Raw genomic sequence first — 11,096 nt, 5'->3', positions numbered from 1 at the left:
GAAACTACTGTCAGACTCAAGGTGCCGTGGAAGAACTTCTCTCAAGCAACCCCTGCCTTCCCAGCATAAAAAATAAACAAGATTTTCCTTTTCCTATCATAATTAAGGCAAGACACAAAAGCGAGGCCATTACTCACCCTGTTCTACATTAGTCCCCAGCTGTTTCACCTACTCGGGACCTTCTTTCCTCAAGATTCCAATTAGATTTGATATACCGCTCAATATTAATTTCCTCCTAAGAAGCTACATCACCATTTGGAAAGCCCCTTGGGTTGAATAATTATTGAATTTCTGAATGGCCTCCAGCCAACCTCAAATGTGATATTGTTTCATGTCCAATAATATGAAAAAGACTTTGCCCTGGGCATTGAACAGCTGTGATGATGCTTTTCTGAAGAAGTACAGCTCTCTGAAAGGTTTTCAGGGAAGTTTCATTTTAAACTGTCCCTGGGTCTTACGGTCTGCTCAGCAGAGTCCCCATTGGATTATTTCCTTCCTTCCTTCTTTCATTTATTCTCTCCTCCTCCCTCCCATTAGCCCTCTGTCTTCCCTTCCTCCTTTCTTTCTCTCCCTTCCTTCCTTTGTTACTTTGTTTCAGAGAGGATTTATGACAGCTAGGTCCCTCATCAAGATTTCCACCCAGTATTCCAGAAGAAGAAATCTCCTTTTTTATAAAAATAGAATTACACTTCCATTCCCTTTCCATGGCTTTTCGCTTCCCTGGGTTCTTTTTTGTTTGTCTCAGCAGATGCTAAATCAGGTTTTCACTTGAAGTGGTTTCTCATTGCTACTCAAGTTGGGGCAGAGTCTTCACCAGAAACCCAAAAGAAAGCACAAGTGAAGAGCTGGAAGGACATTAGAGTTGATTTGCTTCAGCGTCTAGTACAGCTCCAGAATTTTCCAGGCGATGGAGGGCAGGGGATTCATATTTATTGAGTGCCTGGTATGTGCTAGGGGCTGTGTTGGGCATTTTCACTTCTATTAGCGCTTCTTATCCTCACGATGACCTTGGATGGTAGGTATGCTTCATCCTCATAGTGGCTTTTCCTCTTTTTTCTTTTAGTCAGCCTGCTCTCTAACTCCAGCTTCTTATAATCACCTCCCAAATAAACTCATTGTCCTGGAGTCTTTGTTTTAGGCTCTGATTTGAGGGGAATCCAAACCGAAATCCTTGGGTTCCTGCTGGACTGGAAATGAAAACCGTCTTGCATGCTGATTAGTAAGGGAGAAGGTTATTGTCCTGAGTTCTGCAAGAAAATAGACTAACCCAGAGAGAAACCCTGAAGCAGAGGAAACAATTCCAAGCCAGGAACTCTATTAAGAAAATTTCCCTTAAGTAGAATTTTCTTTGAGAAAATACATGCAAAATGTTCACTCAACATGCGTGGCAGACAATACATCCAGTCACTGTTCTTCTCTTCTGAATAAATCTTCAATAGAAGTCGCCTGGTCATCCTCACTTATCTGTCAGTCTTTCTATTTTTAAAACTTATTTCTTGGGCTGTGCTGGGTCTTCAGCACATTACTGCTCTCAGGTTTTTTTTCTCTAGTTGCGGCAAGCAGGGGCTTCTCGTTGTGGTGGCTTCTCTCGCTGTGGAGCACAGACTCTACGGTACTTCAGATCAGATCAGATCAGTCGCTCAGTGGGCTTCGGTAGTTGCGGCACGGTGGACTCGGGAGCTGCGGCTCCTGGGCTCTAGTGCACAGGCGCGATAGCTGTGGCGCATGCGCTTAGTTGTTCCACTGCCTGCGGGATCCTCCTGGACCAGGGGATCAAACTCGTGTCTCCTGCATTGGTAAGCAGAGTTTTTACCACTGAGCCACCAAGGAAGAAGCCCTGTCCATCAGTCTTAACTGCATCCTGGGGAATTTTCCCCCTGCTGTTCACGCAAGGAACAAGACACAGCCATCCTTCTCTACCTGGAAGGCAGCACAGAGTGTTAGCTGAAGTAAGTTGTGGGCCATAGAGGCAGGTCAGGTTCTAGTCAGCTGGGTGACTAAGTCTCACTGGTTTTGCTGCAGAAACGATCTCCCAGATTCAGCGGCCGAAACCCCTAAGGCTAATGTCTTGCTCACGTGACGTGCTTGGATTTGGTGGATGGGGGTCGGGGAGGTTGTGCTTCCGAGGCTCCCACAGCAAAACTGAGGCTGTGGAGCAGCCACTTTCCAGAATGCTGATGGTCGCTGTGACAGAGTGCAAAAGAGGCAGAGCTCACACTGATTTTGTTCATTCTATCTGAAAGCGACCCATGTCTCTTGCTCAAGGTGAACGCAAAGTACTATCCAACTTTTAGGTAAGAGAAAAGAGAGAGGTCGAAAAGCAAAACACCTGCGAAAAATGTCTGTTTGGATAATCTTTCCACCTGAGTTTCAGTGTCTTTGTGGTGTACCATGCTGCTGCTGCTAAGTCGCTTCAGTGGTGTCCGATTCTGTGTGACCCCATAGATGGCAGCCCACCAGGCTCCGCCGTCCCTGGGATTCTCCAGGCAAGAACACTGGAGTGGGTTGCCGTTTCCTTCTCCAGTGCATGAAAGTGAAAAGTGAAAGTGAAGGTGCTCAGTTGTGTCCGACTCTTCATGACCCCATGGACTGCAGCCCACCAGGCTCCTCTGTCCATGGGATTTTCCAGGCAAGAGTACTGTGTACCCTGGGGGTATTCAATTTCTGAGGTTGTTGTGAGGGTTAAATGAGAAATGGCACATAGCCATTATTCCATAAATGTGGCTTATTTGTATGCCTGAAATATAGTATACTGATAAGTCACTTCAGTCGTGTCCGACTCTGTGCGACCCCATAGATGGCAGCCCACCAGGCTGCCCCGTCCCTGGGATTCTCCAGGCAAAAACACGAGTGGGTGAAATATAGTATAAAGGCTTACTATAAACAATAGCAAGCTCTTCAACCTTTTTCTATAAATTGCACTATCTAGTCTTTAAAAATGATTCCTGTGTGCTTTCTCTGAATTTCTCCAAGTTTTGTCTGTTCTGAGATGTGGATTCTAGCACAGTGTTCTCAGTCTAGAAAGGCCCTCCCTACTACTAAGAGATGAGAGAGTACTCTATATTTTTTTTTTGGAAGGGGAACTATTCGAATATAAAATGATGATCATGATATTTAGTATTTATAGCAAGTATTGTTCTGGTATAGAGATGAAACAGTGCAGAAGTTCATCAGAACAGTATGGGTCTCATTAGAAAGAATGTATTACTATGATGCTCAGAAAACTCAGGCTGGCTATGAAGTTACTAGAACAGTGTGGGCTTCTTTGGCCAAGTGTGTTATTATAATTTCAGTGGAATCATTATCCTGTCAAGAAAACACATGGTAAAACCTGCAGGGGCTCCCTGGGACTTCATGAGAGAGAGTGGATGCTGACTTTCCCTAGGGAAGGCAGAAGCCTGGTGGGGTCTGAGCAAGGGCCTGAGGCATAGCTTGTACCCACAGCTGCCTCCTAGGCCCTCATCAGCCTAGCTTTTGGCTCGGAAAGCTAGCACTTTGAGTATCTAGTCAGGAGACTTTCTCATTTTCCTTGGGTTGATCCCACCCCTCCTCCCCCCTCCCCATCATCTTTTCACATGATGGCAATCAACTCCTAGTTTTATAAGGTGTTCTTTATTCTGGCAGAATTTAGGCCAGGGACTTTCTGTTCAGCAAATGGCTTGGCTCACGTGGACCCTGGGGTTGTTTACGTTTTTTAGGACTTGCTATTGCGAAACCCTAGTTTATTTTACGTACTTGGACTGCTTTTGCCAGAATGAATTCATTTGCTCAAGTTATTTTTAAAATGTACTTTTTCTTAGCTTTTTAGAGATGCTCTAGTCTCTTGTTTGTGTGGGTCTAGGCCAGAAAAAAAACAAAGCAAAACAAAAAAACGCGGTCTATTGATCGAAGCCAGGAAAAATGTCTAGCCAATGTGGATCAAAGGAGGTTCTCAGTTTTGAACAGAAAATTCTCTCCTCCCTGGATGCTGACTTAACACTGAGTGGTGCTAGTCCCAGGGCTGAAATCCTTGATGCTTCCAGAACCAAGAAGGCCCTGCAAATGAGTCTCAGACTGCTCCTGCAGGTATGCTGGAGGAGGCTTTCAGGATAGTCACTGGGAAAAAAATACCTTCTGTTGTCAGTTGGCTCCTCCACAGTCCAGTAGGGAGACCACTGGAGGCTGTAGGGCCACACACACCCACGACCTCATCTGGGCCAAATGGGCTGATTCACCAGACTACCTTGCAAACAATTTTTTTGTGTGTATGAGTGTGCTTTTATTTCCTTTTTTTTAAAAAAAATGTTTTATTGAAAAATAATTGATTTAGTGTTGCATTAATTTCTGCTGTACAGCAAAGTGATCCATATATTCTTTTTCATGTTCTTTTCCATCATGGTTTATCACAGGGTATTGAATATATTTCCCTGTGCTATACAGTAGGACCCTGTTTATCCATCCTATATATAATCATTTGCATCTGCTAATCCCAAACTCTCGGTCCATCCCTCCCCCTGGGCACCCTCAAGTCTGACCTGTGTCTGTGTCTATTTCTCTTTTGTAGTTGTTTGTGGCATTTTTAGATCCCACATATAAGTGACATCGTAAGGTGCTTGTCTTTCTCTGACTTCTTTCAATTAGTATGATAATCTCTAGGTCCATTCATGTTGCTGCAAATGGCATTATGTCATTTTCTTTTTAATGGATGAGTAGTATTCCATTGAATATGAGCAGCACATCTTTATTCAGGCATCTGTTGGTGGACATTTAAGTTGCTTGCATGTCTTGGCTATTGTGAACAGTACTGCTGTTTACATAGGGCTGCATATAACTTTTTATAGTTTTGTCAGATATATGGCCAGTAGCGGGATTGGAGCATCATATGTCAACTCTATTTTTAGATTTTTAAGGAACCTGCACACTGTTCTGCATTGTGGCTGCACCAGTTCACATTCCCACCGAGTGCTGAAGAGTTCCCTTCTCACCACACTCTCTCCATCATTTGTTATCTGTAGACTTTTTAAAGATGGCGATTCTAACTGGTGAGAGGTAGTACATACCCAGGGGTTTTGATTCCTTGCAAACATTTTATTTCACAACTGGTTTTTAAACATAACTCTTTAGGACCTAGATTCTTACTTTTGGGGGAAATCAGAAACCCCTCTGAGAATCTGATGAAAGCTATGGCTCCACCACTCAGAAAAGTATATGTACATACAAACATTTGTCAGTGGTATCACTGGGATAATATCCAAGAACTCCCAAGGTGGGAATGGGGGCATAAATCCCATTGATTCAGAATTTGGGGAAGCTTCAAAACTGAGATTAATGGTATGTGGATACTATTCATTCTTTTGGAACTTGTTGAGTTCCAGGAACTACACTGGAAGATGGGGACACAGTGGTGCATAAGACAAGGATCCAGCCTTGTGTGTGAAGGCTGCAATTTAATGGAGACAAACCTAGAATAATTGTGATTATAATGAGTTAAGTGTTATGCTGGGCCTGTAAGTATGGAAACCTCTAAGAACTCTGAATGAAGGGTAGTTAATTCAACACGTATTTGATAAACATATTATGTGCTAGACAATTAGGTATAAGCTAGTGCACGTGGAACAACAGACTGGTTCCAAATAGGAAAAGGAGTTCGTCAAGGCTGTATATTGTCACCCTGCTTATTTAACTTATATGCAGAGTACATCATGAGAAACGCTGGGCTGGAAGGAGCACAAGCTGGAATCAAGATTGCTGGGAGAAATATCAATAACCTCAGGTATGCAGATGACACCACCCTTATGGCAGAAAGTGAAGAGGATCTAAAAAGCCTCTTGAAGAGGGTGAAAGTGGAGAGTGAAAAAGTTGGCTTAAAGCTCAACATTCAGAAAACGAAGATCATGGCATCTGGTCCCATCACTTCATGGCAAATAGATGGGGAAACAGTGGGAACAGTGTCAGAATATTTTTGGGGGCTCCAAAATCACTGGAGATGGTGATTTCAGCCATGAAATTAAAAGATGCTTACTCCTTGGAAGGAAAGTTATGACCAACCTAGATAGCATATTCAAAAGCAGAGACATTACTTTGCCAACAAAGGTCCGTCTAGTCAAGGCTATGGTTTTTCCAGTGGTCATGTATGGATGTGAGAGTTGGACTGTGAAGAAAGCTGAGCGCCGAAGAATTGATGATTTTGAACTGTGGTATTGGAGAAGACTCTTGAGAGTCCCTTGGACTGCAAGGAGATCCAACCAGTCTATCCTAAAGGAGATCAGTCCTGGGTGTTCTTTGGAAGGACTGATGCTAAAGCTGAAACTCCAATACTTTGGCCACCTCATGTGAAGAGCTGACTCTCTAGAAAAGACCCTGATTCTGGGAGGGATTGGGGGCAGGAGGAGAAGGGGACAACAGAGGATGAGATGGCTGAATGGCATCACCAACTCGATGGACATGAGTTTGGGTGAACTCCGGGAGTTGGTGATGGACAGCGAGGCCTGGCGTGCTGCGATTCATGGAGTTGCAAAGAGTCGGACACGACTGAGTGACTGAACTGAACTGAACTGAACTGAGTGCACATTGTCCTTGCCTCAAGGAGCTTAAAGTTTGGATGCTCTAAATCCAAAGTTGAGGGAGGGGACTGGAAGAGCAGGATACCAGCCACAAGTAAACCCTGATGGAGAAGTAAGTCCATCGAGGTGAAGGGGGTGAGTATCCCAGGCAGTGAGAGCAGTGATGAGAGCAAGGTGGGTGGGGAAGCACACACAGTCCATCTCTACCTGGGGATGAGTGGTGAGAGCAGAGTGGAGAAGTTTGCTGGGTCGGATCCCACAGGTCCCTGTGCTTCGCCCAAGGATGGTGGGTTTTATACTGTGTCAAAGGTTGTCACTGAGGGTTTTTTTTCTAAAGTAAGTGAGTAAAGTTAAAGAGGAGATGATATTAGAGAGATTGCTCTGCTTTCTGTGGAAAAATGGATTGGGGTGGTGGAGGGGCGTGGTGCCTAGTAGGTGAAGAGACCAGAGAGGGGACCTGTTGAGTTAGTGTGGGTGAGCGATGATGAAGTCCTAGCAGTGACAATGAAGCTGGAGCAGAGAGATTTGAAAAACAGGGTGAAGCCTCTGGATTGTACCTCTCAGGCTGCGACGGATTCACACTAATAAAACCACCTTGCTACTGAGGTGGTATCCTTCAGAATCATGGCTGCAGAATTGCTGCGGCTTAATAATCAGATGGGGAAACTCTATATTCAGTTGCTTAATGATGCTGATAATGACACCGATACCATTGACAACAGTGGTAACTGAATCTTATTGTTCACTTACTCTGCGCCCGTTACCCTTTCACGTGTTCTGCGTGTATCAACCTACTTTTTTTAAAAAATGACTTTATGATGTAAGTTCCATTATATCTGTGGAATAGATGAGGATATTGAGATAGCACAGAGAAGTTCAATACCTTGTCCAAGCTCACACAGCCAAGAAGTAGAAAAACAGATTTGAAGTCTCGTTCCAGGACTCACACTCCTATCAAAATTACTCTTTTCCTACAATGACAGATATAGTGTCTTTTCCTGTAAAATTCAGTACGAGCACTAAAGTGGGGATTTTCAATTTGTTCTGAACATTGTAGCCACAATAAAAACGTTTCCATGCCACTCACATCCTCCAGAAATGTAGTAAGTGAGGTGCTAAGTTGCATCTGACTCATTGCGATCCTGTGGACTGTAGCCCACCGGGCTATTCTGTCCATGGGATTCTCCAGGCAGGAATACTGGAGAGGGGTGCCAGTTCCTCCTCCAAATAAGTGAGGTACACGAAGCAAAATGCTGGGCGTGAATGTTTTGGCAGATTCAGTTTCCAAAAAACAGAAAAGCAGAAAAAACAAACAATGGTGTTTTCGAACAATGAATGCTGTTTTCCTTTAGCCATAAGGGAGTTTTTAAACTTGACAAATCTATTCAGCTTTCAAAGCATTCCACATTCTCCACCCACAAGCAAATGCCAGAAGGTGCCAGTTTGAGCCAATTCTGAGCTCAGGAATGATTTTCTCAATACTAGATCAGATTTCTTCAATGTCCATGCTCCACAAACGGATGCTTACTAATGTTCTAATGAGTCTGATGAAAACTGCTTAGCAACTTATCATGGTACTAATGTAAAAAGGACATTTCAGCAAGAGATGATGTAGTGAGACACAAATGCAGAAACAGAAAATGACAGGGTCTTACTACTTTAAAGGGACTGAAAATCACTGCATTGAGATCTTTGAAATTTTAGAGCTAGGCTGTGCATAGGCTCAGTTTAATGGACTTTCTTGGTGGGGGGAGAATGCTTCCAATTACATAAAGAAAGTAATTTCTTTTGCAGGAACTAATTTTTTTTGCAGAGGACAAAGAAAATAATGTTTAGTAAACTCGTATTCACTGAACTAACTTTTTTGGAAGCATGCCCTTTGACCTGACACCATGCTAGACACAGATACAAAAATGAAAAAGGCATCTATCTTGTCCAGACTTGCTGCTGCTAAGTCATGTCCGACTCCATGCGACCCCATAGACGGCAGCCCACCAGGCTCCTCCATCCCTGGGATTCTCCAGGCAAGAATACTGGAGTGGGCTGCCATTTCCTTCTCCAGACTTTAGCAGTGGATAAAGAGAAGCAAAGAAATGGTGTAACAGACAAAGCAAAAGAAAATACCAGGAAATTAGAAGTGAGATAGTGAGGATAGAGGGAGGAACAAAAACTGTGTCTCAAGATTTTGGCCTTAAATTTGGGAGTGATGTGGAGCCATTAAACAGAAGTGATGATCAGATTTGATTTTATAAGGATCATGCTGTTGTCAGTGTGAAGACTGGGTTGCAGTTGGGGAGATCAAAGGCAGGATCAGCTCCAATCTTCATAAAAATCATTCCAAAGCATTCTGCTACCTCCCTGGCTGTTCTCTAATTCACTTCCTCTTGTCCCCAAGACATAAGATTTATAATCTTTAAAATGCTATTTACTTTACAAGTATTTAGGTTTTCCCAGATATCTGTTACTGACTTTTATTTCCATTTACTTTGTATGACTTGAATCCTTTTATTGTTATGGAGACTTGCTTTATGGCCCAGAATATGATCATCGTAGTACATGTTCCATGTGCTCTTGGAAAGAATGTGTATTCTACCATTGTTGGGTATTGCTGCATTCTATGTCACGTGCATCAAATTGCTAGTTTTTGCTCAAGTCTTCTATATACTTACTGTTTAGATTTTTTTTTTTTTCTGTTAAGTCGTTCATTAAAATTGAGCCTATGCATAATCTAGCTCTAGAATTTGTCTTCTTCTTCTAACATTGAAAGAAGTTTTCAAATCTCCAATTATAATTGCAGATTTGTTAATTTCTCCTTATAGTTTTACCAGCTTTTACTTCAAGAATTTTGAAGCTGTTATGTAAATAAGTATTTAGGATTTTTGTGTCTTCTTGCTGAATTGACCCTTTATTTGGCATTATGAAATATTCTTTATCTTTGGTAATATTCTTTGCTGGGAAACCTACTTGGTCTGATATTAATATAGCCACTCCTGCTTTCTTTTGATTAGTGTTAGTATGGTGTATCTTTTTCTACCTTTTTAATCTGTTTGCCCTTTATTTTCAATATATGCTTTTTGTTGGTAGCATATAGTTGGATCTTGTTTTTTCATCCAATCTAGACAATCTCTGCCTTTTAATTGGGGTATTTAGAATATTTATATTTAACTCTTTTCAAAAGATAATTGACTGTTTAAGCAAAAATAATAACAAAGTGTGGAGCTTATACTATATGCAGAAGTAAAACATGAGGCCACAATAGCACAAAGGCAAGAAGAGATAAATGAGTTTTTCATTATAAGCTTCTTAAACTATATGTCAAGAGATCACTTGAATGTAGACAGGTATGTTAAAGATGTACATACTATAACCCTAAAGTAATCACTGAAATAAAAGAGTTGTAAGTAATAACCAACAAAAGAGATTAAATGCAATCATAAAAAATACTCAATCCAAAAGAAAGCAGAAAAGGAAGAAAAAGAGAACAAAGAAAAAATGGAAACAGCAAGATGATATATTTAACATAAACATATCAACAATCACATTAAATGCAAAAGCTCCAAACACCCTGATTAAAAGGTAATGATTTTCAGATTGTGTAAGAGGAGGTATAAAACCACTCATCAGGTACTGAGCTAAGTAGCTTACACAGTCTCATGAAATCCTCTTTAATAAGCATGATGTTATCATCATGTCTTCATTTCAGATATTTAAAAAATGAGCCTCAGAGAGGTTAAGTAACTTCTCCAAGTAGCACAGCAGGGCACTTCAGAGTGCTAATGAGCATATAATCCTTGCTTCATTCCCTTCCCTCCATTTCAGCAGCACTGAGTACCTGTTTCATGGAGCTGTGCCACATGACAACTTCTGTAACTGCTTGAGATGGAGTCCAGTTTAACCATCTGAGTGACCATGGTCTGTGTATTACATCCACTTACTCTCTAGCTTCCTCGTCTGTAAAATGGAACTAATGCCTGCCTCAGTGTTGTTGTGATGATAGATTCAGAAAGTCCAGTGGGTCCTGTATGTTAAATGGGGGTGGGTAACTGTTGTTACTTTCAGCTGTACCCTGAAGATCACACAAGAAATAACAATTTGTACAATTCCATGTCAATACCAAAACAGTGTTAGAGAAATGTGATGTTCACTATCTTCCTCTTTGACTTGCAACATTACAGAAACAGATCATAGTGGTAACTGTCTCATTTCTAATTTTCAGCATTATATGAAGTTCAGGTTTCCTCTTTGAGAATTTAGCAATGTAATGATCAGTCTTCTTCTAGAGAAACCTTTCAACTCAACTGTTATATTTATGAATGAATTTTTTTCCTCAGAGTAAAAATGTAATTTGTTTTCTAGACTGAAGGGTTTAGATTTCTTACACTTTCACATTGTATACCTATACTGGCAACCTGGAAGGAATAACTTCAGCTTAGGTTGTATTATTATAATAGTAACTAAGAAAAAAGAATTTGCCCAATCATTATCTTATATCTGCTATTTTAGTATATAAATTAAAAAATCAGAATGCGATCTTGGGAGTTAATAGACAAAACC

The sequence above is a fragment of the Bos indicus x Bos taurus genome, chromosome 8, assembly GCF_003369695.1.
Source record: "Bos indicus x Bos taurus breed Angus x Brahman F1 hybrid chromosome 8, Bos_hybrid_MaternalHap_v2.0, whole genome shotgun sequence".
Classification (NCBI taxonomy): Eukaryota; Metazoa; Chordata; class Mammalia; order Artiodactyla; family Bovidae; genus Bos; species Bos indicus x Bos taurus.
Note: the sequence above shows the minus strand (reverse complement) of the source record.